At 40.6% G+C, this 23,680-nt stretch overlaps 1 protein-coding gene across 2 annotated transcripts in view; it reads left to right on the top strand.

Moving 5' to 3' along the window:
* LOC109039826 (dipeptidase 1) overlaps positions 1-23,680 on the top strand; it is a 173,990-nt gene that overhangs the window by 40,034 nt on the left and 110,276 nt on the right. The window contains exons 2-3 of one of the 2 annotated variants that reach the window (XM_072297701.1): positions 12,353-12,409; positions 14,227-14,750. The gene's annotated coding sequence lies outside the window, so the exon portion shown is untranslated. The remainder of the gene's footprint in view (positions 1-12,352; positions 12,410-14,226; positions 14,751-23,680) is intronic. The other variant, XM_019055495.2, reaches the window with a different exon arrangement.

Here is a 23,680-nt window from a genome sequence, read left to right on the forward strand (position 1 = left end):
TCTGTCTCCATCATACATAATGTTCACCGCATGAGGATCTAGATCAAATTATCGTACGAGTCTCGAGAGAATTTGAAAATTTTCACTAATTCTCAAATGAGCACACCTATACCTCGTATGAAAAACTGTGATTTCAAAAATGAGAGGTTAGAATTAAAACACCCTTTGCAGCAAGATTTCACATGATATATTCAAAATTCTGGTAATCTACATACAATTTTAGTGCTCGCATTATTAATATCGAGACATACGAGGAAATAAAACGTTGAGCCTCTTTTTATTCATCGATATCTAAGTGAGACTCAGTCCCTTTCAGCTAAGCTCGGTTCAAATAATGTAACATTCTTCACGTGCATTCACGTAACATTCTTCATGGTAAACTTCTTTACGTGCAGAAATGAGGAAGTCACTCGAAACTGAAATGCTTGGGGAACTGTATCAATTCATGAGTCTTTTATTAATGTAAACTATTTAGACGGTTTTTGACATTGCAGCTGACATGGCTGGCAAAATACTACGCGCATTTATGAACACGTCTCTCACTGCACAATAATAGAGCCAGCTACTAGAGTTTAACTTCGTCCTCCAATTTCAGCAAAAAATCATCGACAAGCCCACGCAATGAATGCAATAAATTTTGTTAAATAATTGGTATTTGGAACTTTTATATCGACATATGTAGGATTTCATCACCTGTTTGCGAATATGAACATTGAGCTATGAAATAAAATCACTTTAACTAGGTCATGGAAATAACTCCGGGTTTACGAAGAACGGTCATTTCATTTCCGGCATGGCACTTCATTATTTGTTTTACCTCGGTTTTTAAACGCTTGTGGTCACATATACAGTACGCGTGAATTCTATTCATGTTAATTCCGATTGACAATAACATTCATGAACTGTGATTATCTCCCGTTGCGGTCAAGATATGGCCGATGCGTTATAATTCTGTTCACGAATAATTAACATATTGGATGTCGTCTCCAATAAGAATAAAATCACCTCCCTTAATAACATAGTTTTCCATACATATTTTAAATAATAATTTTCGCAGGAAATTTTACACATACATTTTTTTAAACATGTAAATTAGTTTGTAAAAAAAGAAGAAGAAAAATGGATGTTAATTGTTCTGTTAACTCGCTTAACTGAGACTATGCGAGGCTATATTTTCAAGATTCTACAATTTTATTGGAGGCTGTACATATATAAATTAATATAGTTACATTATATCATTACATAAATTTCTCTTCGATGATTTTTATTTTGACGCTCTCGCTTATTCATTCCCTCCGCTTAAGATACTAATTACAGATACCTCAGTGTACATTATTATCTGCTGGACTTTGATGCGTTCAAACTCAAAGAATAGGAGGGGTTTTTTGAAATTATTCACTTGAGACGAGACGAAAATACGACTGTGCTGCCACACCAAGGAAGAAAACCGAATGAGCTTTCATGCGTTGCCAATTTTTTTCGATAAATTCAAACATTTTCAGAGAAACCTGATGCATATTTTTCTTCCAATTTTTCAAAAAAATTATTCCGAACTGCAGTTTAAATTACTTGAAAAGAAGGGAAAGTATTCATAACAATTAGTCGAAACTGTAGGTTTTATTGGCGGATTTTGGCAAAGTCCAAATGGTCCTTTTCTTGACGATGACAGAATAGCCGTGCAGAGTTGGGTCACAACGCCTGAATGCAACTATTCGTGTTCGACGGATGCGCATATTGCATAAACTAAAAATTGAAGGCACTTCAGTTTGAGTCGTGCGGTGAATGTTTGAACTTTCCGGAGTTTTGTACGGAGGCGGCGAGGCCAATACTTTTCTTCGGGGAAGTTGTGAGCATTGAAGACGATGCAATGCTCAGTTATTAGATACGTAACTCGTCGAAGTTCGGTGCGGGAGACCTCGTGGAAGAGCGGTTCAGTGCTTTGCACCATCCACTGCGGGTTACAACCGAAAAATAATTTACAACATGCATGAAGTGTTCACCTGACAAGAAAGTCGAAGCGAGTACACCCGACGAGAGCATCTTCAGTATTCCGCGACACTTCGCTTTGTGTCACGCTCGGTCTCTTGAGACGAGAGACCATTAATTCTTGAGCGTGAGTATTTATCTTCCTTATCTTAGACTTCGGCACATGATTCAACAATACAAAAAAAATAAAGAATTCACCATCGTTAAATTTTCTCAGTGGGGGATTCCTTGACATTACGAGGCCAGTCTTGATGGAAAAAAACTCTTTGGCATTTAAAGAATTCAAATTCAAACTTTTGAATATGCGTTTCCACGCTCAAGAGAGAAATTAATATACAGTAGACGAAACATCGCACATAAATCAAAGGGTAATACGTGAACGGCGCATAGCAGAGAGGAACCAAACCACATCAGCTTTTGTTAAGTTTAACTGGGCAATTAAGATTTTTTAAGACCAAAATGTTATGATTTACACTGGAAAAAAAAAAAAAAACACATTGGATCTAGAGTCCAGACTCGTGAAAACAATGACAAGAAAAAGGACTCTTGATTCAATCAGATTTAAGCTTAAATCAAAAGGAAATCCGCTCAAATTAAGAGGCTTGGTTCTTGATTTAAGCTTAGATCTGATTGAATCAAGAGTATTTTTTCTTGTCGATGTTTTTAAGAGTCTGGACTCTAGATCCAATGTGTTTTCTTTCCAGTGTAACACATTTTTTTCCAAAATTTGTGTGGGATTTCTTCTGTTTCAAGCCCCGAGATAAATCGCCTAAAAAGATGAATCGGTGGATGAGCAGTGGCTCTTTTTGAGGAGTAGGGAAGAACATAACAAAAAGGATACCGAACGATTTCTCCAGCAGGCTGCGAAAAACAATTTCTCAATCTTATTTTTTGAGTTACGAGTTGATAAATTCCGCTAGCGATCTGAACGACGACGGGAGCGCGATGATACGGAGCGTCAACAAATGCATGCTCGCGCCAGATCGGGCCGAAAATTCGACGATGGAGGACGAGGAGGTTGTTGCGCTTCTCGGTCGCGAAGGTGGGCGGCGGCATGACAACTGCAGAATTATTCCACCCTTGCCCCAGACGAGTGAGATAAAAGCGCCGGCATACGATGCATCAGCGTCGCTGGATCCTCCACGCCCGGAATTTGAGGAAAAAAGAATCTGTTTACGATTCTTTTACGCGGCGCTGAGCTTGATTTTATTACGATCCTTAATCCGGGTCTCATTTCGTTAGCCCCAAGCTCGCCGAGCAGCGCCGCGTTGCCGACCCCTCGTGAATACTGATTATTTTTCCCCGTTGGCGTGGGCCGCTGCGGTTAAATCTGGTCACTCGGCGGCCAGAGCTTGATCCTATCGCGCACCAGGCATTCCTAGCAACAGCTTGAGCTCAAGTAAAAATGATACACTTGATGACTCAATGGTACACACTCACTTCATCCGAGCCATTTGGTGGAATGCCCTTGCCAATGACCCTCGCTTTAAGATATGAACCGTTTCGGACCCACGTCACATTCGGATCGCGACTCAACCCGAGTGGATGCAAACGAAACACCTGGTTGCCTAGTTTTACTTTTGAAGCTTTTTCAGGGTGTTGGAAAATACAAGCGGTCCAACGCATCATGGACGCATCATATGGATGAATTTCTGCTAAACATAACTGTCCTACCGTGCTAAGGAAAAACGCCATATCGACGGTGAAACTACCAAACCACGTATCTCGGTTTGCGACGTCGCAGACTTCCTGTCATACTTTATTTTTTAAATGAAAAACTATTTAACGTCCAGTCTTGAAAATTTCTGTGATTTTTCCTCTTCGCGCGGAGAAAATTCTGTGAAAATTCCAAGGAATGATATTGATTTGGTATACTTCCAAAAAATAAAATGTGAGCGTAGATTTTTAAACACCGCAAACGAGATACGTGGTTTGGTAGTTTCACCGTCGATATGACGCAAGGGTGTATATCAAGATCCACGTGAACCCTGTTTTACGTATAAATCCATGCTATCCGGAGCTCATGCGAGGATATCGAGATACGTCTTCACGTCAAAGAGCGATGAACTGATTTACCCTTCTTTTGTCTCCGACGCTGACGCGTTTTTTTTTTTCGTGCATATGATCCATCCAACCCTGCAAACTTACGTTTGAGTCTTATCAAATTGGCCAAAAGTGTGTCGAGTTATGTCAAATTTCCGTTAAAAAACGAGAAAAAAGAAAGAAAAAAAACCGTTGGATGTTTGCAGTGATCCACCTCCGTTACGAGCTCAAGTGGTTAAGGTACAAACATTTCATGCAAGGTTCCCAATCACTGAGAACTTTAACGAGTTGCTTGTTTCACAGTTATGCAAACAGGGCGCTCGTAATTGACGACATCTGAGCGGCGATGCTGGAATTTAAATTTGAGCTGGCGCAACCGTTAAGCCAGCGACATGAATCCGCGACACGGGTAAATATTCCCGGGATGAATTACTCGGGAACTTTTCTCATCGCTCCGGCATTCATTCGAAATCGAAAAATCCACGGGAGCCCGGGAGCGCGTCTGAGGAAATATGCATTTTACGTTCCATTCGGAGATTTCACGCTCGAATTCATTTGCCGAGTCTCAGAGCCAGCCTTCGCTTGTTTACAAAATCTTACTCAGCCACAGACCTGTCCCGTCTTGAGATGTAACCGCATTTCAGCGGGGCTTCCATGTGTATTTTTATCTTAATTCACTCATTCGGGCTACTTCCCGAGCTCACGCCCCCGCCCCCACCCCCGCCCGCCCGCTCCACCAATCCGGTTCCTAGTCCCGCTCCAAAATAAAATACACATCAGCCGGGATTCCTCTGTTTCCTCGACCCATTTCCTCGCCGTCAGTCAAGTCCACCTTCTCCGTCTCAATCAATTTAAACGGAATGAAAGTATATCGATGACTAAACGCGGAAGATACGAATCTCCATTGGAACGTTTAAAAATCTTTGGTTAAATGCTATTTCTTAAAGAAAAAAAAAACCCTACTTCAAAAAGCCCTTGATTCTCCAAGGATGATCTATTATCTCATCTGCAACCGGAAACGAAGGATTCACGGTTTTTTTTTTAAAATTTTGCATTCATTTCATTTTCCTACTTCTTGCTTTCTGGTTGACATGGGGGTTGAAACCACTTTGGAATGTTCCAAGTATTCGGATGTAAATTTCTAGCCTTGTAACAAGGTGGAGAAATGGTGCTGGGTCAACACCATTTCGCGGGGAAAAGAAAGCCAAGAAGTTCCAAAAATTAAAATTAGAGCCAAAATTAAAGTTCCTCCACTAAATGAGGGATTAATCATCCAGAGGTCATGATAAGCCTGATGATGTAGATAGATAAATATTTATCAAGAGGCCACAAACTATCAAGGCTCCGATGTGAAAATTTAGGTAGAAAATCTACTCTAACCAGCACTGTCTGTTTACTTAAGTTTTTCTGGTTTTATAGATGATGGGATTATGAGTTATAATTTATTTTTCAATTTACTGTACTTACATTTTATTTCTAGAAGCGAGAATACCCTTGTATCATCAGGATTTGTAGATTCACATGGTGAACCTTGTTCTCTGTCTCGTCATTATATGTGCATCTACTCAGGTTTCAGAGTTCGCTTGTTTCTGTAATTCCCATAGAAGGTCCAAAATCCCGTTTTAATTGCTTCCGCTGTTATAGATTTTCATGAGACTGCCAGGACACAGGAAGTAACAGATTTTACAAGCGGATGCAAGTGAGATTGACAGGAAAATACGATTAAATTTGCTGATATTACCCCAAATTCCTCTTTGATCACATAATCATGCAAGATTAATTAGTTTGCCAGCCTATAATACCCGCTGAAAGTCCTTCAAGAGTTCGTTCATTGAAAGGTTGCCGAAGAGTGCAACAGATGTCAATCGTCAAAGGTTAGGAAAAAAAATCCCCGATTCATCCAAAGTACTAGTTTAATATCCATAGTGAACTTTGAAATTCTTTGACAAAATGGTCTAAAAATTCAGCAAAAGACATTCCAGAATGAATAATTCTAACAAGAATTATTTCCTTCGCTTGTATTAAAATACATAATCCAGAAACCTTATACTTTGAGAGGTGGTTAAGGTATTGCTACGCAATCACTCAAAAGTATGATGGTGGAAAGGAAGGGGTAAAATATTAGCAAAAAACCTCGCAGAATACTCGGACGAAAACGTCCTATGTCCAAAACAGTGTTTCAGAGTTTGAGTGGACGATTACATTGCAACTTAACGACACAAGGTGGTTTCAGACGTTAGGAATGTAGAACAAAATTATAAATAATCCCCTAAGTAAAATTAGGCGTTTACATAAGAGATCGATCTTATTCATCAGTGTCGTGGGGCAAAAGAAACCACTGCAATAATGAAATCCTGTATTGGACAACGGACGTTTTCGCACGATTCTTAGGATGATTTTCGTTTCGATTCAATTCGTAACGCTATGCCATAGATGGTTAACTTCCGCCGCCGTCGCTCCGCGCTGACCGCACTGTGTTTGACGCAATGCGTGCGGTATTCCTACAGTCTTGTAGGCGCTATGCGTTTCACGCCGCGCCGACCGCTGATGACCGCACGGTGTTTGACGCAATGCGTGAAGTATTTATGCAGTCTTGTAGGCGCTATGCATTTCATGCCGAACACTGCGCCAAGGGCTTCTCCGTTTCATTGCAAGTCCTCGTCATCATTTATCTCTGCACCGCGCCGCTCCAGGCCAAATTGCGTGTTATAGGTTCTCTCTCTAGCCAGACTCTAGCGGGCAATTACGTTGTGCTGTGGTCATAAAACTGCGTTCTGATGGTCGCAGCAGATATCAAGTATAGTAGGGTAGCAAATAGGGATTCCTACGAGTGCTTTGGATGAAATTTAGTAATATTTGCAGCACTGATAAAGTTAGTCAAGACCGGAGAGGTTTGAGTAAGTGGAAAGTGTAAATTACCCACTGTTGTAAAGTAGAACCTTGAGCGGAATTCCTTGCAGCAACGGGCGGTCATTCGGTGTGCACCGAGTGGCAGATGCTAAAGGAAATCGAGGCCGAAGACTCTGAAACTGTTAACGAGAAAAGCAGCATGGGCTCGCGCGAAACGAATGGAGCACCCCCCCCCCCCTCCCTCCCGACAATATTAAGGGAGGGGTAGTAGGCGGGGAGCGAAAAAGTGTTGAGATGAAATAAATTTTTCCTCCGTTCCTTGTCTTAATATAATATTGATAGAGTTTAATCGAAAGGAGGGGACGGGTGGGCGGGTGGGTGGGGGGTGAGGGGGAGGAGGAAGAGGGCGGACAGAACTTAAGTCGGAATCGTAATGTTTCTACTCCAATTCTTCCTGCTGCCGAAGATAACGAGAGAAAACTGAAACCTTCACCGAATCATTAATTTAATTGAAATGCTGTGATAGGCTCTGGCGCCGCGGCACGGAATTCACTTTTCCGCACGTCGAATTCGGAACACGCACAGTTTTTATACTCAGTGGGTCTTTTGTAGGATTCCTCTTACGGTGATGATTGTCATCGCTCCTTTTTTTCTATATGCTTCCCACCTCAGGGTAATTTTCATTTCTGTTTTTACAATAAATTCGTCCTTTCATTTTTTTTGTATTTACCTTCTTCCTCCACCTGCTGAATTCGTCTTTATCTTCTGTTTCTATAAGTTGTTATTCCTCTCCCACTATCGTTTCTTATTTTACCAATTTTCTTCTTTTAATTCTCATTTTTGTATATAGAGCTTTTTCTTGTCCCATCCTTCTTTTTATTTTTTGAAATCTTTTTCTATTCCTACATCTTATATTATTCTAATTATTTTTTTCTCTTCATCTCCTTCCTCTTGTCGTTTTTTTCTTCATCCCTTGTTCCTTGGCTTCATTCACAATTCATTTTACTTCTTGTTGTGAAAATCTCCACAACTGTCCTCGCAACTACAATTTTATATCCTCTTCCTCCGTAGAAGACCTGATTTGTATGTTAATATCTAATTGTCACTTTTTCCGACCCACCTATTTTTCGTTATATCTCTTTAGCGTCAGAAGATTCAGCTAGGCGACCAGTAAAAATTTATTGGGAACAAAGCCGAAGAATGATTCTGCAATTTCTTACTACGGAAGATTTTAGAGATAAAAACACAAAAATCCTGACCTCGGACGCGAGCCAAGAAAATGCAATTAGGTCTGAAAGAAAAATAGAGGTTTGCGAATGATGACGTTTTCTACAGATACGTGGTTGGTTCTTTAGCTTCAAGTTATTTCTTTGTCCTACGTAGTATGACAATTAAAGATACTAGGAAGCTGAGCCTCCTAACTTCTTTGGTCGAACCCTCCGAAGCGCTTTGCACCTCAGACCAGTGGCGTGGTGTGCTTTGCGATATATCGATTGATCTGCCATTCAAACCTACGGAAAAGAATCGATAAACAGGGTGTTCGCAACGATTACCTTAATAATCGATTCTTTACTACAGCTTCAAATGGGAAAATATCGATAATCGATTGTTCACGCCACGTTACTGCCTCAGACAGTATGCGTTACGCGTTAATCTTATGGTTTTACACCATAGAGTAACATAAAAAAATGGAAGGGAATACATAGCTGTTTCAGTTTTAAAAAGAGGTGGAGACATTACAGTGCCCGCACAAAGAAATTATCGTTCATTTCATTAAGTTTTCAAAACAGTGAATGCACTATCATAAAAAAATAAAATATTTCACAAGTTAGATTGAACTAACCGTTCGGCGTAACCGAGCCCAATGATAGAGCCTCGTCATAGCGGTTAATGAAAAATAAATTGTATTAGGTCTTTCTTCCGAGTGGATATGAGAGCTGAGGATCACGAGGTCTTCCGGTCGGTGAAAGGGATAGATTTCTCACGGAGTCTCCGAGCAACTTGCATTTGATGTTTGGAAAATTGATAATCCAGAGGACGTCAAAGTAAGATGCAGACATAAATTACCTCCATTCACCCACCACACTCGACGGGGAGACTTTCAGCTTTGTTGGAAGCGAGGAGACGCGGAGGTCTGGAGATTGATTGTCTGTGATCACCAACAAATGCGAACATCGTTCAGTTTATAAGTCAATTTTCAACAGTTTGTTTCGAACGGAACTTCGGAGACACGCGGGGACGCGGGCCCCAGGAACCCTCACCCCTGTCAGTCCCCATCCCTGTTGTCGCCTTTCCCGGGGCAGGTGTTCGAAAATTCACCGGATAGCGTGTTTGGTCGTATTTGAATCAATGGGTCAGTTACGTTAGTCACAGATACGTGTTTTGATAATATCGGATAATAGATTATCAAAAAGTAATAGAGTTATCCAAATACCAAGTTTCTACGTTCAATATCCGCGGAGATACCGCCCTTCAAAATTCACGGCGTATGACGTCATCCACCGCGGTAGTGCATGCCATGGTTACTGTCTCCTCGGTTTCATTCGTGTTTTACGTCGAGCAACCAGTGCAAATAATTGCATCACAGATTGACAAAATCAAGGCGGAACAAACCACAGTATGCACGGCCACGGTAAATGGTCGATTGTCGATATTTTCCCATTTGAAACTATGGTAATTAATCGATTATTAAGGTGTTCGTTGCGAACTTTCTGTTCACGATCCTTTTCCATGGGTTTAAATGGCAGATTGCTCGATATGTCGAGATGCCAGCGGTATGCCTGTGCAGTAAAGGATAAGTCATAAGCCATGTTTTTTGAGGGGCGAAATATTTCCGTTAATATTGGATCTAAAAACTTGGCGTTTGGACAAATCTTATGCTTTTGTGCTGATCATAAAGCTTGAACCACCAGAACACGATTCTCTGACTGCAACGACAGCTGGTCCATTAAGATTGGTCAAGAATTCAATCGAAAATTGAAAGGACTTCATCCGAATCGCCCCAGAAAAGTATTTAAAGCTTTTAAATCGGTAATAGAAGCGTTGGAAACAGGCAAAGCAAACTAACTCGGAGGCAACACTATTTTTCACTTTAATATGATAAATTAGCAACTTGTTGGGCTTCTGTCTTCGAGGAAGATGACTGATGAATGCCGCTGTTAAGCCGTTTGCAACAAGGAATGCGCTACACTGAGACGTTTATGCTAAACCAATTTTCCAACAAGTCTTTCATCAGAGCAAAGTTTTTTCAAGAATTCGTTGAAGATTTTTTTCGGGTTTTTTAAGTATTAGTAATTTCCATATTAAAATGGCACCTTGTTAGGCTAACGGGCTCTGCAACTGCGTTTTCCAGGTTTAGGAGAAATATTCAAAAACTCGATGAAATATACCCACATAGTTGTTGGGTTTATTTATACATTGGAATAATTTTGTAAGTCAATTATTTTGGTGATTGGAACGATTTTTTGTTACGCTCGAATAATAAAATAAAATGAAATAAAATAAAAATGAAGAAAATATAGAAAAAAAATGAAATAGCCAGCAGACGGCGAGAATCAAGTTCGCTGGATCTGGCCCAAGATTTCGACTAAAATCACTGAGAAAAAATGTGCCCATAAAGAGGTCCCCTCAACCTCAAGGAAAGAAAGTTGTGCGATTCAAAAAAAGCACATCTCCGCCAGAAATAAGCAAGCAATAAAACAGTTAGCCCGCAGTAAAAATCAGAATATTTTAATCGCATCCGCAATCTTGAAATTTATGGCGACCAAAATCAGATCAAGGACGGTGCAGAATTCAACCTGCTTAAATTACCTTTGAAGTTGGCATCTGAGCTTGACAGTGGTGTCGTATTTTTCCCGTAATTGTTCTGTGGGTGGCAACGATAAAATGACACAGAATTCTAATTTGCTATGGAAAAACATCGAATGAACATTTGAGTGTCATTGAAGTCCTCCCGATGAAACATTTATATTCAAGAAAAATCAGAGATATTTCCTTTTAAAATTCAAAATATATGGAATTGAACTGCGGATGAAATGATTTAAGAATCCAAAGAAAAAATGTCACGAGTTATCCAGAAAACTCGTGTTTCATCATAAAAATTTGGCAACATTTAAATGCTCATGTGGCGTTTTCGCGTATCACGCCAGAATACGTCTTTTATTTTTGCTTCATTCCTCGTTTATTATTTCTCGGTAGGAGGTGAATTTAAGAATGCATTCTATTATTACTCGTTCGAAAGTTAAATTAAATATTTATTTATACGTATATACTGAAAAATACTGAATAAATACTGAATCTAACTTCCTCTTTTTTCAAGCATGTTTTCGTCGAGGAGGTCGAAATTAAATCCCGGAATGAACTTCCGGTATAACTTCCGCGAGAGGAGTTTGCGGTTTGGCGCGCGAAAAGTTCTTTTGTCTATCCTGTTGACCTATTTTCCTGGTCCAGAGTTTTACTGCATATTTTTCATGGTTCGTGAACATAACAAACAATCCTTCATTATCATAAGTGGGACTCGTCCGAGGTTTCCTGCCTCGGGAGCAGACGACAGCGGCGCGGCGACACAGGGGGAAGCGGCCAAATGTGCTTATTTTTCCGAGCTCATAATGCATGCACATTTCTTTTAGGGTTATTGCATCAAACGGTTTCGTTTCTTTATGTCCTTGTTATACCACCCCTCGCACGGGGGCCGGGGGGCCAGATTATTATTGATCCTATAAAACTTATTTTTCACGACTCTTCTCGCCCGCGATTCGCCGAGAAACCCATTTTCGACCCTTTAATGACCGCCGGAGAAATATTGTTCTCCTTCGCTCTTCGACTGCAGTCTAGAGCCCCCACATCGCTCACCTCCTCAGAGGCGCATGATAAAATTTAGCTCAACGCGCCATGTGTGCACATCATTCAAATAAAATTGCACTATGTCTATATCTTTACACTATATATTTGCTCAGGAATGAGTGAGGCGATTGCTTCAGGATGAAATTTAGCTCAACACACCATGTGTACACATCATTCAAATAAAACTGCACTATGTCTACATCTTTACACTATATTTTTGCTCAGGAATTAGTGAGGTAATTGCTTCTGACTAAAAGCATTTAGGATCAATAGTAGACTGATACTTTGCGACATTTTCATAATTTTAAAATTTCTTGTCAGAACCATGAAATCTAAATTGAAATAATTTCACAATATTTGCAAACTACAAAGTTTTTTCGGGCAAGAAAAATATAGTAGACGTAGCAGCACATATGAAACTCATTATGCTCCAAAACAACTATTGGCTTTGAAGCACCTGAAGTAAGGTGAAACATCAAAAATTGTAAGTAGTCAAGAAGAGGAAAAGGGTACATTTTTCAGAGCAACATGAAACAGTATAGCTCGGGGAAATTCGCCAATTTTATTTGTGTATTATATTGTTTTCAATTGCTAAATTAATTCATGATTTTTTTCTCTCTCTTTGTTGCAGAAACCATAAATAAAGCGCACTTGAAGAGCTCTAAATACAAAATCGGAAAAGTTTGAGGTAAGTTTAATATGATGTGGCAAATTCTTCACCGCAGAAAATCATTCTGTACTGTATAGAGGATGGAGGAAAAGCCTGGTCATCAACTACGAGTGAAGCTGCTCGGCAAAGTACGATCAAATAAACTAACTAAGCTGAAAGCTTGTTTGAAAAGTGCACCCGCCTCGCCTCACCCTTTGCCAACGTGAACGCACCTCGTTATGCATCATATTGTATATGCAGAATCCCCTCGTGCATAATGTCTCCTCAGCATCTCGAGGTGGGTGGTCCGGCCCCTTTTTTTACCTCACACCGATATGGATGGCTTCGTTTATTCAAGCCGCGCTCTTGCATTAGCATTTTATTATATCAAAAATCACTTAATTTCCTCCATCTTTTATGCGGAAAGTTGGTTCGGAGGAGTTAGTGGCAGTTTTCCACACTGAGAAAGGGTTCCAGGTCAGGGAGTAGTAATTACGAGCTATACATACATGTCATCCGCATCGAGGGTTCAATGGCCGAGCTTCCGGGTCAGAGACCGTAAGTTTCGGATTTCGGAATCCTCAATGCACCGGCCGCTGAATCTGTATCACGGACAGCATTTTCATATACTCTATGATGGGCCGGTTGCTTACGAGAAACAAACATACGTTAATCTATTTTAGTTTATCGAAATATTTCTTAAGTTGATTCGATGGACGCCATATTTCGTGTCAGAACGGTACGCGATCTATCGCATCAGTTGGTTCCATTTTTTCAGCTACTCGTCATTTTTCTCCAATTTTGAGATCGCAATTCTGTTGTCAGGAGACTAAAGCACTCACTTACCAATTTAAGCAAAGAAATTCAACGTAATAAAGGCGTGATTTTTTCAGAGAGAAAACATATCGAAACTGCACTCGAATGCGATATTTTCTCTCTAAAAGAACCACGCCTTTATTACGTTGAATTTCTTTGTTCAAATCGGTAAGTGAGTGTTTTAGTCTCCTGACAACAGAATTTCGATCTCAAAATTGGAGAAAAATGACGAGTAGCTAAAAAAATGGAACCAATTGATGCGATTTATAGCATGCCGTTCTGACACAAAATATGGCGTCCATCGAATCACCTTAAGTTTTAGTAGTTTCCATCAGTTTTTTCATCGTAATACAGAAGAATCTTAATAAAAATTCAATACAATTAGATTTAACAAAAACAGAGAATCACAAGCACGATTTAAATAATTTTTCCATCAAAAACCACCGTCAGTTCTCTGGCACTCTATAGACGGTGAAACTACCGGACCACGTATCTCGTTTGTGGTGTTTAAAAATCTCAGATTCCATTTTTCCATTTTATTGTTGTAAAAGAAAACAAACCAGTATTATTCCTTGAAGTTTTCACAGATATTTCCTCACACAGAGGAGCAAATCACGGAAGTTTCCAAGAAGTGAAGTCGAGCAGTTACCCATCTAAAAAATAAAGTATGGCAGGAAGTATACGACGTCGCAAACCGAGATATGCAATTTTATAGTTTCACCGTCAATATAAAGTATTTTTCAACACTACACATGCGATGAAATTTTCAAAAATTCAATGAAATGGCAAGTTTGTAACTGGAGCATTGGAGAGCGCATCCGACGCCAGGGCTCTATTCGTCGCTCCTCTGACGTAAGAGCATATCTGGATTTCCGCATGAGCCCCAGAAAGCATGGAATCATATGTGAAACAAGGCCCACGTGAAAATTGAGATACGCTCTTACGTCAGAGGGGCGACGCATTTTGGAAACTTCCCGCTACCTCAGTTTTGTTGAGCTGTTCCCGGAAGATCATAGCCTCGTTTCATTACTTTGTTACAGAGCCGAACAATCTGCGATCCCTCTTTTCATCAGAGTGTAGATGTTATACACAACGCGGATTTCTACGTATTTGATTTCAGCAAGTGATTGCTTGGTGCAGAGAGATTCTGAATTGAACGTACCCTGCCGTTAGCGAACAGCTCAACGCTCCCGATCTCGGAAGCGTTTGGATTCAGGGAGGCTGAAACCGTTGCTAGTCACGAGTCTTGTGACAGCATATGTACTAATTTTCAGTTACGTCGTCCGAACTCCTTGTATAAAACGGAATTCCACGCAGAGTTTTACACATCAAACAGCTATAAAACGATTTTGATGGCTAACACGTTCAACCAGATGAATTTCATTGAATGTCTGGATGCAACTTTTCGAGCTCCACGAATGTCCGTGTTGCATACACCCGGAGGTGAAGGAATTTTGACTCTCCAAGCATCCACCACTTTCTGCACGGCGTGGGATGTTATGCGAGGATTCAAAATGACCGACCGCCTTTAATTCTTTACTTATGCATTAAAGACATCTCTCAGGTACGATTAATTGTAGCTTCTCAAAGTTATTATGAAGTTATTTTTTTATATAAAATTCGTAGGGACCGCGAAAAAAACCAGCTTATTCCTAAAAAGAAAAAACTTATAAGAAACCTTAAAAACCATACAAAACATCCAACTAATAAATAAAACAAAAACTGTATGAAAAATCACTTAAAGGATCATGCTTTCATTCTTTTTTCAAACTTCTACAAATAAAGAAACTTGAGAATTTAAAATTGTATAAATTTCTCTTTAATTGTGGTCTACCATAATCTACGGTGACACTGGTTTTTATTCCGTCGGGAACAAGATTTCAAAAGCTAGCCATGGTTAGAACGATCAGCAAGTCAAAATGGTAGCCCAATCTCGCTGAATTCATACCTCGTATATCTGTATGAGGGCGTCGGCAAATACCACCACTGTTAGATCTCACACCAGAGCTCCTTCTCATCAGCGTGGCCTTCTTATGCACAACGCTATCCGTGGCGTAGCGTGCTTTGCGATATATCGATTGATCTATCATTTAAACCTACGGAAAGGGATCGATAAACAGGGTATTCGCAACAAACACCCTAATAATCGATTCTTTACCCTAGCTTCAAATGAGAAAATATCGAAAATCGATGATTCACGCCTCGCGGAATCGAGAAAGCTGTGTAGCGCCTTAATTTAGAATCTGGCTACTGGCCCGGCTGTTTTTTTTTAATTTTCCAGGACAAGGACGCCCTTCCAGTTTTCCTAGTCCGGATTTCCGACGTCCCGAACTTGGCTATCAAAGGGCTCTAATTTTCCGCCTCGCAATTTTTCCGCGGTGAAAAGGTTGAAGGAGTAGATGACTGGACGACTAAACACGAGCCAACGGACGATGGGCGATTAAGAGCCGCTTGAATATTCATAAAAAAGCAACAGAGCCATCCGCAGTGGAGCTCAGAAAAAACCTGACTTGAGATTAGCGCGCTGAGCACAGACCCTCCTGTTGCCACATCCAGTCATAAATATACCGAAAAGATTTTTCTCTGACCAAAACCTTATTCGGCCGTCATATCGTTTCATGCTTATACTTGTTTGATGGTTCTGATGTATGTCCAAGTAATAAGCAATGTAAGCGATGTAGAAATTGAGCAGTGGAAAAGACGCGCGTTGATGACGGCGCAGAGATACAACTATTCGTGCTTGATGGATGTCCGTGTTGCGTCTGCAAAATTGAAGGCGCGCTGGTGCGAGGCGTGAACTCTCCCATTTACATTACGACATCTATGCACTCTATAATAATAAAGTACATAAACTCCTTGCGTTTGCGTCTTAGTGGTGAATGCTTAGTTGACTTCATTTCAGAGGGCAGTTTTTAGTCGTCTTTGTTCTAGGTGCCAAACATTAGGTTGCCTCAGTTGGCGTGATGGTCTCGAAAGGGCATACTTGCGAATCAGGTACCTTGGCTTTGAGGCATTCCTGAAAACGTTTCCACTCTGAAAAACGCTCCGGTTCGGATAGGTAGATAGATCTAGTCTTAAGGAAGCTTCCAAAAGTAGCTCATAAATGGAAAACAGACGTTTTTATTTTAAATTAGAATCGACCAACTCAAATTTCTCGCCCGTGAAAAAAAAACCAAAATCAATGAAGGCCGAATTGGCCACCGAAAACAATCTCAAAGACTCGATAGAGAATGAGTGTTTTGCAAATATTTTGCAGGGGTCAGGGAGGGGAGGAATGAGGCTTTAATCTTACCTCCGGCGTTTTATGTTTACTCTTACTTTACGCGTTTTGAGGAACAATATTTGCCAATTTATAACACATTTTGAAAAACAAATGTGTGGAAAACGAGGCTCAACATGTAGCCGGTCCATGAGGCACCATTTAATCGAGGCGATGTTGGGTCGACTCGAACTTTGCTTTTCCTTAGCAAGGCAGTCTAATGGTCCATTGTATGCGATGAAGCATGACGTTTCACGGATTTCGAACTACTCCTTATTTTTCCGAGCGGCAACGGTGGCGGGTGAGATTAGTCGCAGCTCTTTTAATATTCATGACTCCTCCGCTCACATACTGTTTGAACACGTTCGATTCAGCCCGCCCCCTCTCTGACCCCCGACCCCCGACCCTCTTTCATCTTCGCCATCATAAATAATGATCACTTACGCTAGTATTCATCAAGACGGGGGCTGATGAATACCTAATTGTTGGTCCCACCCCCGGGGGCTTTCATCACTCGCCGGAAATGAGGAACCCGCCAGGGCTCCGGCCCCGAGACCTCTCACAACACTACCGAGCTAAGGAAAAACGACACATGAACTTTCAAATGTTGCTAAATTCACTCTAAAAAAATATTCATTCATGAAGAAAGTTATAAATAATTTTCCTTGCAATTTTCAGACACATTAGATCAAATTTCTAACCAAATTCTCTCAAAAAAGGAAGAAAAATATGTACAAATAATATGGAAAATTCGTGATTTTCAAAAGGAAATTTGACAACATCTGAAGACCGGTACGGCGTTCTTCCTCAAAACGGCAGCATATCCGACGCAGAATCGCGGCTCCAGAGAGTGTAGTGGAAAAACCGCCGTGTTTGCAAAGAAGCTATCCCAGAAAATGGACCTTGCATATGAAGCACATAAGATCAAAAGATATTCAGGCCACTTTTCGATAAAACTGGGATGATACCACAGCAATTTTGAAGTTGTATCCATAGAAGTGAAAATTATTAGGCGAATTTTACATATTAGGGGCTCAGAGTGATAGACTGTCCCCATAAATTTTAGAAATTTCAAGATGGACCAAAACCCAGAAAAGAAATTTCACTAGGAATAGGAACTAGTCAATGGTTTCTGCCCTTTGACCCCCAATCACTCACTTTATGAGTAACTACTGGCTCCTCGGCAAGCCAAACTTCTCTTTTTTACTTCATAATTGGACGTATTTCTGCCAAACGGAACTATGAGCATTGCGACATGAACCCTGAGACCCATGAGAACATATGCATATTAGAGCTCACGTCATAATGCACATAGTTCCGTTTGACAGGAATACGTCCAATTAGTCAATTGTAAGAGTTACTTTCAGTGAAGTTGCTTGGATGATTTCCGACCTGTAAGCTAAGATACTACTGACTTGCCTCGTGGAAGTCTTAAAAGAAAGTAGCGGAAGGAGGGGGAAGGGGACTGAAAGTTGCTTACAAAAAAAAAATATAAATATATATTTGTTTCAATCACGTTCATAGCGACATTTTTGAACTCGCAAAAATGCGTCCCTCTTTTCTTGATTTGTCGGATTCATCCCATCGTTAACAGACCGTGATTTCCAACATAATTTGAATCGAACGGCTTTAAGTTGAAACCTCACCACCATTACTTTTAAAGTCCCCATAACTTAGTCTCACCCGGGGGCTTAAGCATCAATGAAAACCGATAACCTAGCTTTTGAACTTTAACGGGCTTTATCTGCGAGCTTAGCTCCCTGAAAGTAGATGGCACATGGTTGCCAAGGGTACAAAGTATCTTGACCCGCAAAATATGTTCGGTTTTTTTGCTCCTGTTTTCTCAAAAAAATCGGTGCACCTTGATCATCCAGAGTTCGTGCTCCCCACATGTTTCATTACTCACTTTTAGCATCCCGCAAATTTTTTTGGGAGATTAATCCTCTGAATGTTGAATATAGTTATATGAATATGAACGTAATAGCATGTTGAAAGAGACACGAGACTACGGTTTTCGCGGGGTTCAGTAAGTGGTAGAATTTACCATGAAGAGTTTCAGGAGCCATGTAACACATCAACCTCGATTTTTAGGGGCCAAATTGACTTTTTGCCTATAAACCACGGCGCATTTAGTGAAAAGTCAGACGCAAGATGTTTTAGCCACAGAACTAGTAACTGTAACTGGGGGAAATCTCGAAAAATCACCAAACAGAAAAATTGAGATTTTTTTGGAGAGGGAAGGGGCAATTTTTGGGGGCCATGTTGGCGCAGAGCCTTCTTTTTTATGGCGTCATGACCGATTTCTGAGGCGCATTTGGCGCGTTGGCGCATGTGAGTTTCGAACACTGTCTAAGCTAGGTGCCGGTGCATCCATTTGAGCATTTCTGATGCACAAGCCGTATGTGCCGCTATTGAGTGCGCCTTCACGCACAATTTAAGCGCATGTCCCGCATGAGTCGCATCAGCTAAACAACATCGAAAACTTTTGATATTTTCCAGCGCATCCATAAGTTCCTGATCTATGCGCGGTGCGCGGCTCATCTATACCTTGAGCGCACCTCTTATATGGCTGACTTGTCACGATTGACTAATGTCCATTACTCGCTGGGCACGGGTCGAGCACCCATAAAAAAGGCGTGGTTGGTGCTGTGCGACGCGATAACAGAGAAAGAAAGCGCTCAAATTGTGCATAGCATACGATTCATGCGCTTCATGCGTGGAAAATGCTCACAGTAACGTAGTTATGGCGAGAGCCGCAGAGCGGACACGATAACTATGCTGCTGTGATAAGGAAAAACGTCGTATGAACCTCCAGGCGTTGCCAAATTTCCTTTGATAAAACACGAATTTCTTGGTAAACTTATGAATATTTTCATTTCAATTTTTCAGACACTTTTTGCTCGCAATTTCACTTAAAGTTCCTGAGCATTTCAAGGAAAAATATTCATAACTTTCCTCAAAAATGGACATTTTACCGAAGGAAATTTGGCAGCTCTTGAATATTCATACGGCATTCTTCTTTAGCACGGCAGTATGCTGCCTGACGCTATGAGCAGTTTATAGAGGGTCTTCCCTTGTCAAGAAAAAAATTACACATCGTCGTTAAAAATTACAAATCATATACTCTATCGTATAAAATCATGAGTGTAACACGCCTGATGTCTGAGGTGCGAAGCGCTAGAAGTTACCAAATTCGTTTTGATGATATATGATTTTTCGGAAAATTATAGCAGATTTTTCCCAGGAATGTTTATAAAGAATTTTGTTCCCGAATGTGATCCGAGTCTGGCAGACTTTGGTCTTGCGGCTGACACTTGGAAAGTTGTGAAAAGAGGAATACACACATGCAGCACATTAGGACAGGTCAGATGTGGATGCATTAGAAATTCGAAAAATGAGAGAAACTGGAAGAGGGGGAAAAGGAGAGGGGAAAGAAGAAGGAGGGTAAAGGAAAGAATAAGATGAAGAAAGAAAGAATAAGATAGAATAGAATAAGAATAAGATGATAAACGTAATGAGAAGAACAAACTAAAGAAGACCTCCTTTTCCTCTTCTCCTTCTCTTTTTGCTTTTTCTCCTCACTCTGCTCGTTTTTTATTTCTAGTGCATCTCGCAACCATTACATGCCTGAAATCCGAAGCATTTGCACATACAAATGTGTTTTTCTTTCAAAACTGCCCATCAGGGTCCAATTACTTACTAATACGATCTGGAAGGAAAACATCAAGCCTAGTTAGGTTACGTTGGGTTAAGCAACTAAACTAACTCCACTGTGATGCTTAGGGTATCACGCGAAATTGAAGGCGCTTCGCTGCGTTCTCGCAAACCAGTTTTAAAACCACCGACCATAGCGCGCGACATGCTTGAGCAAATCTAAATAAATAGAGATACCTTTTGTTGGGGCCTTCAAGACCAAGTATCTGACATTAAAAACAAAAACAAAATTAAAATATTCTACTGCTCCTCTGGAACATAAAGTCCACCTAAATTTTCTAAGGGCCGAATTCGGGAGTGCGAACGGAAGAAAACCCTCCGCACCTCTCTCCATCGATGGAATTAAAACTTTTAAATGGTATACCTTGACTTAAGAAATGATATCTCTGAAAGTTTAAGACCCCTAAAAAATTTCCTCCTAGCCACAGCTTTGCCAAGTTGAACATTTTGAAATTAACTTTTAAAACAAGGTGTAAAGCTATTGAGTTAGGCGTTGCGGCCAAATTCGTTAAAACTACCCGTGTGTTTGACGTAAGCCCACATGGCCTTTTCAGTACTTTCCGAGCGTTGTTGCCACTTCAACAATCTTTATTTATTCTCATATCTCCTTGACGGTAGCGCGACAACGACTCATATTTGAAAATAAAGAAAAAAAACCGGTCGAATCCTCAATGAATCAACATAGAAAAGAGGTCACAGAAGTAGCGACTCCCCCTCTTCAATAATCGTTTGCCTTTCAGCTCCGCTCTGAAAAGTGACAATCGAATTTTGGCTAAAATGACTTACCTGTATATTTCCAAGGTGTGGAAAGAAACGCAGGAGACGATGAAAATGTGGGTCTGGTCGACAGAAAGCTCTCGCAGTATTTACTTGAGAACAAAGCATACAAATTGATGAGCTCTCTCCCACTCTTCTGAGCCATCCACTTAAAAAAATAGAAATCCAAATTTTGAGGAGAGAACGTTCATATCTTTTATCCAAGACAAATAACTCACCAGGGCAAATCTCGCAACGTTGGAATGCTCATAAGGCGTCCTTCTTCAGCGCGACGGCGGCACCAATGGAGAAGGATTACGGTTGTCTTACAAAACGCGGTGCGGCGTCGCGGCGCGACGCCGGCTGAAGATTTCAACTTGTCGCTTTGCGGTTGCGCTTCTCCGGTCGAGACACCTGTGTTGTCGCGTCCGTCGTTTGCCGTGAATGATCGTCACAGTCTGTTCTTGACAGTGTTTGTTCCCAACTACTATTTCTGCAATGAGGAACTACTACCCCGACCTCATTTTGGAAACATCATAGGTACCATTTGTTTCCCTGTGCAGGTAGGTGCTTTCATCGATGATCCAAGAACAGTAGTTTTTTAATCGCAGAATGCATGCAGCTCAAATGATTGCTGCCTTTGGTTTCGCCATCTAGATTACGTTTTGCAATTGAGGACTACTGTTTATGGCTCACCCTCAAAAGCACCTAAACTAATGGGAAATACGTTGTTAATGAGACGTTTCTATACGTTCTAATAATTCTAAAGAAATAGTGATTCCCTACAAAATGTAGTGCCCCTAATGACTGGCATGTTCTCTACCTTATCAGGTATCCCTAAAAATGAAGTAATCCCAATTTCACATTTAACGTAATCTATAGACTCATATAATTTGATCAAAATTAGAGCGAAGCACATTTTAGAATGTCTCGAAATGACCAATTTATATTAAAGCTACGATAGGACTCTGTGCCGAAGTGCCAGAGAAACCAGTTTATGGCGAAACAAGTTATTTTCCGATGTATATTAGTCTCACTTCGATTCATGGTTAATTTTGAGTTTTCTGTGGGACGTTATAAAAAAATTGAATTTTTGAATTTCCAACCATCCGTTTCAACCAATAGGATCGCTCCATACTTCCTATGTCTCCTTTTTTTATCGCTTTGCCCATCAATTTCAATCATCAGCCCGCAGTTTTCTTACCTTCTTTATATTCTAAAGAACTATTAAACTTCTTTAAAGAACTATTTATATTCTAAGACAACGTCGGCGTAATATGGGAGAATGCCGCTGTTTTATCAGACAACGTCGGAGCCGGGAGCATAGATTCGCGGGGAGAAAACGCAATTGTAGAGTCACGGATCAGTGGATTAGCAAGCGTCTCAGGTATTCCTCGGTCAAAATTGGAGCCAAGAGCGTTAATCCCATTGTTTTCCCGAGCCCGAAACTCATTAAATTGCCGAGGCGCAGACGCAGCAAACTCCTCAAACAAAGACCAAGATTCGACAGCAGAGCAAAATGTTAGTTTCTTGTACTTCGGGCTTAGTTCGTATTCAAGAGCAGTTGCAATATTTTAAATTTTTCCGAGCTCTAAAACGGACGAATATTAGCTTGAACACCAGTGATCATTGGTGCGATTTCTTCTTCTTCTCTCTGAGTTTTGTTTTTTAATGCAGACGCGCGCACGAAGTCATCAAACTTCAGTTCGTATGACTAAAATGGAACATATACCACGGCGTCCTCCTCTAAAACAGACACGCGTCGAAGAACTAGCCGTTTTTACAGGAAATACTAAAATTTGTTGACCTCACAATTCTCAGTTTGCATGTTTCCGTTACAAGTCTCCCAAAGTTTTCCCCCATGGCCTTTGAAATGGTGAAAAATGGAGTGACATACGTTTATTATTCCATCTGTATGTTTAAAATTCGCTGGAATTGCCTGATTAAGAGGGTATCACTAATATGTTGTTTTAACAAGGAGAGTGCGATCTCAATGGGTTTGTGAACTTCAATTAAGGATCTACAGCTTCTCTTACAGCCCTGTATCTATTAATGTGTATACTGTAAGGACAATGGTTCAAAGGAGCTGCAGGTTTTTGAAATAAAAAAGTAGGGAAGTAGCATGAAAATGTGTCATTGCTGCATCTGAGAGTGCTTAATGAGCTACGTTTGCAGTATTTTTCATGGTTTTTTTGCTGAAATGGGAAATTGTAGAAACATTGAGCTAAAAGTAAGAGCAATATCCCGCCTTAAGACGTTATCAGACGGCATTTCCCATTATAAAACGTATGTGTGTGATCAGATAAGATTATTTTGTCGAAACTTCTTCAATAATTTCTCCATGTACATAGAAACCAAGAGCATTTTCGTGTTCAATTCCCCGCGGTAATTTCATCTTAAGCATGAAATGTATTAAAAATCAGAAACGTGCAAATTCTTCATCACGCGAGGTGACAAATTTCACTGTTTTCTTTAACCCTCCCTTGAATTTTTCCGTCATTTTGGGGGAAAGAATCCCTCAAGATATCTCCTAGTTTTCCGGTTCTCTGCGAGTGGTAGAAACCCTGCTCGGGGTGAAACTGTGAGAGTGACCGGCAACAATCATGTTACTTGCCCTCTATATTTACCGAGGAGGACGAGGTCGGTTTCCGGCGGCGCACAGTGGATCCAGCCAATCAAAGCGGTCGGACATGAACTTCTTGATTACAACTGCGGATTTTGATGTTTATTTCGTCGTATTGTAAATTATAATGGGTGTTTCTGGA

Source organism: Bemisia tabaci, chromosome 1, assembly GCF_918797505.1.
Source record: "Bemisia tabaci chromosome 1, PGI_BMITA_v3".
Lineage (NCBI taxonomy): Eukaryota > Metazoa > Arthropoda > Insecta > Hemiptera > Aleyrodidae > Bemisia > Bemisia tabaci.